Genomic DNA, 5,905 nt, shown 5'->3' on the forward strand with positions numbered 1-5,905 from the left:
GTCACGCAGGTGTGATATTCGGATGTACCGATCCTGTGCAGGTGTTGTTACACGTGGTCTTCCACTGCGAGGATGATCAGCTGTCCTTCCTGTCTCCCTGTAGCGCTGTCTTAGGCGTCTCACAGTGCGGACATGGCAATTTATTGCCCTAGCCACATCAGCAGTCCTCATGCCTCCCTGCAGCATGCCTAATGCACGTTCACGCAGATGAGCAGGGACCCTGGGCATCTTTCTTTGGGTGTTTTTCACAGTCGGTAGACAAGTCTCTTTAGTGTCCTACGTTTTCAGAACTGTGACCTTAAATGCCTACTTTCTGTAAACTGTTAAAGTCTTATAATCTTTTTTTTTCGGCTATCAACATAGGACATGCATTTATTACATCTATGGAATACAGTGAAGCAAGACGAAAATGTTATATACCATATGAATCTAAAAAGATGTCTGATCACAGTTAATGAGAGAAGTGCTGTCAAGGCACGTATTATGTAAAATATTATTGGAGTGTTTCCTTCCTGATAAATGTACCTTTACTGAACCGTATATACTCGCGTCTTGAAACCTGAAAAATCAATCATAAAATCCCCGACTTATACACCCATTCAAAAATGTGACACTTAAATTTTTTTTTTTACATATCCCTGCATCCTCAAATCTTGCAGCAATTTCAAAGAAACATCGATTTTTGTTGCAGCAGTGCTGTTACCAATTTCTTTCACCACTTCAACTACTTTTAATTTAAAACCAGCTTCATATTTTCTTCTGATTGAATGCTCCACTGTAGATAAGGGATGCTCTTACGATAAAGGTATATGAGGGTGTGAGATACAAAAAACACAAAACAGTGCAAACATTGCTTCAGAATAGTTTGAGTATTACCATGTGGTCACGCGGGCACAATACATAAAAAAAGTCAGTGTGCTCCGTGGTTACTCTGTCAGGTGGGCATTAGCGTATCATAATCTCTTGGACCAATAGCATGAGTTTTCCGCATTCGACTTATACGACCGACATTACACAATACCAGTAATGGCGTACTGCATATCAGGCAGTAAATACACTTGACTTGAGTATTCCTAGTTTTCATACTCTTTCTCAGCCTCTGTTTAGCATTCGTTTGCTCAGAGGTTGATGCACTTGCTGCTTCCTGAGCAGCTCTTATTTTCTCAACCCTAACGGCCCGTTGCTTCTCTTCTTTCGTTGCCATCTTTTCGCGTTAAACTGATTAAGTTAGTTTTGTGTTGCAATTACTTAGTACATTTTCTTTAATTTTTCAATCTGCCTCAAGAATGATTAGCGAAGGTGGTAAGGAATGAGAACAGCGTCAATACGCATGCGCCGCACAGCCGCCCTGCTGTGCGTTGCCAAGAGTTGATTCTACAATAAAATAAAATAAAAATAAAAAGAGTAATAAAAGTCATCACCCCGAAAAGGGTTAGTAGACGACATGTAGTATATGTGTACCAAATTTCAAGTCAATAGGTGAAACGGTTTGTGAGCTACAGGTGATTTAAAATCCTGGACAGACAAACGAACAGCCACGGTAGCATAGGCCTATTATATAAGAAGACAAGAAAGTATATGGTAAAATCAAGCCCTGACTTATCTGTGGGAGAACTTAAATGCGATTATATATGGTAACTGAATTTTATATGACTTTAGGAAACACAGTTTTGGATTGGTTATCATTAATAATTCAAGGGATTTGCTCAACATATATGATCAAAGATATTGTAAAGGTACTCTCCTTATTTGTGTGCTTGTGATAGACTAGTAGCAGAAAGTAGTTCAGAATGAAAATTAATAAAATGTTATCTGAATTAGGAAAGAGAAAGAAAATTAACTACTCCTGGAGGAGCATATAATAAGAATGTATTTTGAATAAACGGGGTCAGTTATTCAGACTATTTTTCGATTTTTGTGTGCTTATGTTCCAGGAAAAGAGGCACTGCCTGTCTCCGCAGTAAAAGAAGCCAGCATTAGTCAGAATGCCAATCCTTCTCAGGACACACCCACACTTCTTCATAACAGGCCAATCAAAACTCACTAATTAGTTTAACCTGCCTTTGTTTGGACTGCAGAAGGGAATCAGCATCCATCCATCCATTATCCAACCCAATACATCCTAACTATGCTGGAGAAAAAACATGTTGACTCTTGGAAAACATTCAAATTACAAACAATGCTCTCCAGCCAAAAACAGAATTAGTGCCAAAAGCTATGTGTCAATTGACCATTTGTTCATTTATATACACAGTTCATGTTCTCAACCTGCTTGTTTCAATTTGGGGTTGATATGCTGGAGTCTTCAAGTAGCGTCAATCACTAATTCTCCCAGACACAATCATAACAGGCAGAATGTGTGTTTCTGGGATGTGTAAAGAAATGGGAGTAATGAAATGAAAAAAACAACACGCACACACACAGACTCGGGAAAACCTGCCAACTTTAAGCTATAATTTGCATTGTGTCTGGATCTACAGTCTTTGTTTATCTTTTAGACAGCTGGTATTAACCATTAATCCTATTCACAATTTTTTCAACTCATCTGTCACCTCAGATATTTTGAGCATAAATAATATGGGACAAAGAAATGTTGTACAGTTGTGCTTGAAAGTTTGTGAACCCTTTAAAATCTTCTATATTTCTGCATAAATATGACCTAAAACATCACCAGATTTTCACTCAAGTATTAAAAGTAGATAAAGAGAATCCAGTTAAACAAATGAGACAAAAATATTATACTTGGTCATTTATTTATTAAGGAAAATTATCGAATATTACATACTTGTGAGTGGCAGAAGTATGTGAACCTTTGCTTTCAGTATCTGGTGTGAACCCCCTTTGCAGCAATAACTGCAACTAAACGTTTCCGGTAACTTTTGATCACTCCTGCACACCAGCTTGGAGGAATTTTAGCCCATTCCTCCAAACAGAACAGCTTCAACTCTGGGATGTTGGGGGGTTTCCTCACATTAACTGCTCGCTTCAGATCCTTCCACAACATTTCGATTGGATTAAGCTCAGGACTTTGACTTGGCCATTCCAAAACATTATCTTTATTCTTCTTTAACTATTCTTTTGTAGAACGACTTGTGTACTTAGGGTCGTTGTCTTGCTGCATGACCCACCTTCTCTTGAGATTCAGTTTATGGGTAGATGTCCTGACATTTTCCTTTAGAATTCTCAGATATAATTCAGAATTCATTGTTCCATCACTGAAGGCAAGCCGTCCTGGCCCAGATACAGCAAAACATGCCCAAACCATGATACTACCACCACCATGTTTCACAGATGGGATAAGGTTCTTATGCTGGAATGCAGTGTTTTCCTTTCTCCAAACATAATGCTTTTCATTTAAACCAAAAAGTTCTATTTTGGTCTCATCCGTCCACAAAACATTCTTCCGATAGCCTTCTGGTTTGTCCACGTGATCTTTAGCAAACTGCAGACGAGCAGCAATGTTTTTTTGGAGAGCAGTGGCTTTCTCCTTGCACACCATTGTTGTTCAGTGTTCTCCTGATGGTGGACTCATGAACATGAACATTAGCCAATGTGAGAGAGGCCTTCAGTTGCTTAGAAGTTACCCTGGGGTCCTTTGTGACCTTGTTGACTATTACACACCTTGCTCTTGGAGTGATCTTTGTTGGTCGACCACTCCTGGGGAGGGTAACAATGGTCTTGAATTTCCTCCATTTGTACACAATCTGTCTGACTGTGGATTGGTGGAGTCCAAACTCTTTAGAGATGGTTTTGTAACCTTTTCCAGCCCGATGAGCATCAACAACTCTTTTTATGAGGTCATCGGAAATCTCCTTTGTTCGTGCCATGATACACTTCCACAAACATGTGTTGTGAAGAGCAGATTTTGATAAATCCCTGATCTTTAAATAATACAGGATGCCCACTCACACCTGATTGTCATCCCATTGATTGAAAACACCTGACTCAAATTTCACCTTCAAACTAACTTACTAACTTCTGATCCTAGAGGTTCACATACTTTTGCCACTCACATATATGTCATATTCGATCATTTTCCTCAATAAATAATTGACCAAGTATAATATTTTTGTCTCATTTGTTTAACTGGTTTCTCTTTATCTACTTTTAGGACTTGAGTGAACATCTGATGATGTTTAGGTCATATTTATGCAGAAATATAGAAAGTTCTAAAAGGTTCACAAACTTTCAAACACAACTGTATATACAACTGAATCACAAGTTCTGGTGAAGCACATTAGGGGGCTGTGGTGGTGGTGTGTGTGTGTGTTTAAAATAAAAATGGTGCAGCTCAGGCTTCATGGTTGTAGTGTTGAAGTTTGGCCCAGGAATGTTTGAGGAAATTGGCTAATCATGTTTACATGTTAAAGCACGAGCAGGTCAGCTGGTTTCATCATTGACACTCCTTGGGTCTTTAATGAAAGCTGCTGCATCCACAAGTATAAAGACAGTCCGAGTAGGTAGAATGAAGGGTATATATGGGATATGGTCACTCCTGCTGAGTATCCTGGGAGAATTAGTGACCAAAGGGCTTCCGGGGCTCATCCTAAGGATGCTTGTGTGAAGGTGGTGGGATGATGGAGTCAGGCTGGGGTGTCCCAGTGATGACCAAATAGAGTGGCTGGGATACAGGGGGTTAACAGCACTAGCTGGTGTCTCCAGTCCAGCTGAGCAGACCAGATGGATGAGCAGGGGTGGAGAAAAATTAGCAAGGTGTACTCACAGTAGCAATTTGTTCCATGCCCGAGCACGTTTGTCTACATGTTACCTCACAAAGTCTAGTTCATTTGGCTTTTGTGATTGTTTCATCCAATGTCATTTGAGTTAAAAACTGATTTTTGTTCTCACTTACAAATGAATTTGAGTTGTATTGGAAAGAAAAGGGGCGAATTTCTCCCTTAACATCTTTCATCTGCGTAAAAGTCTGCTAGATAGATAGATACCCTCAAGACTCTCCAGCAGCTTCTCCGAAGAGCCAAGCAAGCCCACTGCATGGCACTCAGGTGCTTTGCTAAATCCGACAGTCAGTCGTATTCCTGTCCCACTACTGACACCAATATAGCCCTGGTGTTGAGCACCAGTATAGATTCTGTGCTCTTTACATAGCTCTTTTAAATGGTTCCCTATCCTTAACAGGACTGCTTGCAGTTGCCAGACTAGATGGTATTCTGTTTGTGACTGTGCAGGTGTTCTGTTATGGAAGAACTGTGCCAGCTCATACTATGGGTGACTCATTCCTGGCTGATGAAACTTGTCAGCACTGTTACAGATCTGTTAAAAAGTATGCTTTTAATGTGTGTTTACTAAAGCATGTAATTGCATTCTGTTACCTCTGTTGTTTTTGAATATTAATCACTGTCATAAAACACAAATGTGATTATTAACTTTTTGATGAAGCGACAAAAAAATAAATAAATAAATAAAATAATTCCCAAATACATCTGAAAATTACACCATGTATACATTACAATTTGTTTCTGGCATTTTCCGGGAGGTAGAAGCTCTGTCAGACATTGATTGGACGATTTGAATTGTATCATTAGTGGGATGGTAGCGACAATATTAGGTTTTTGGGGGCGTTCTAATGGTAATGACCTCTTTGGTGAAATATTCTGCTCTTTTGATACAAAGAATGCGTAGGAATCAGCTGAGCTCTGCCTACTTGCAAATGCAAAACTTTAAGAAGCTAGAAATTGAATGACTTATTTTATTAACAGTCACAGTTTTTCTTATAAAAAAGAAAATATTTTAAATGATGCTCAAGGCCTCCAACGTTTGAATAATGAGTTACATTTTTTTTGTATTACTAGCCACACGCTCTCCAACAGCGGCCATATCATGGAAATGCAGCAGGGGGCGCTGTTAATTTAAATGCTACTTTTATTTCCTGTCAGGACACTCGTTC

Source organism: Polypterus senegalus, chromosome 5, assembly GCF_016835505.1.
Source record: "Polypterus senegalus isolate Bchr_013 chromosome 5, ASM1683550v1, whole genome shotgun sequence".
Taxonomy (NCBI): Eukaryota; Metazoa; Chordata; class Cladistia; order Polypteriformes; family Polypteridae; genus Polypterus; species Polypterus senegalus.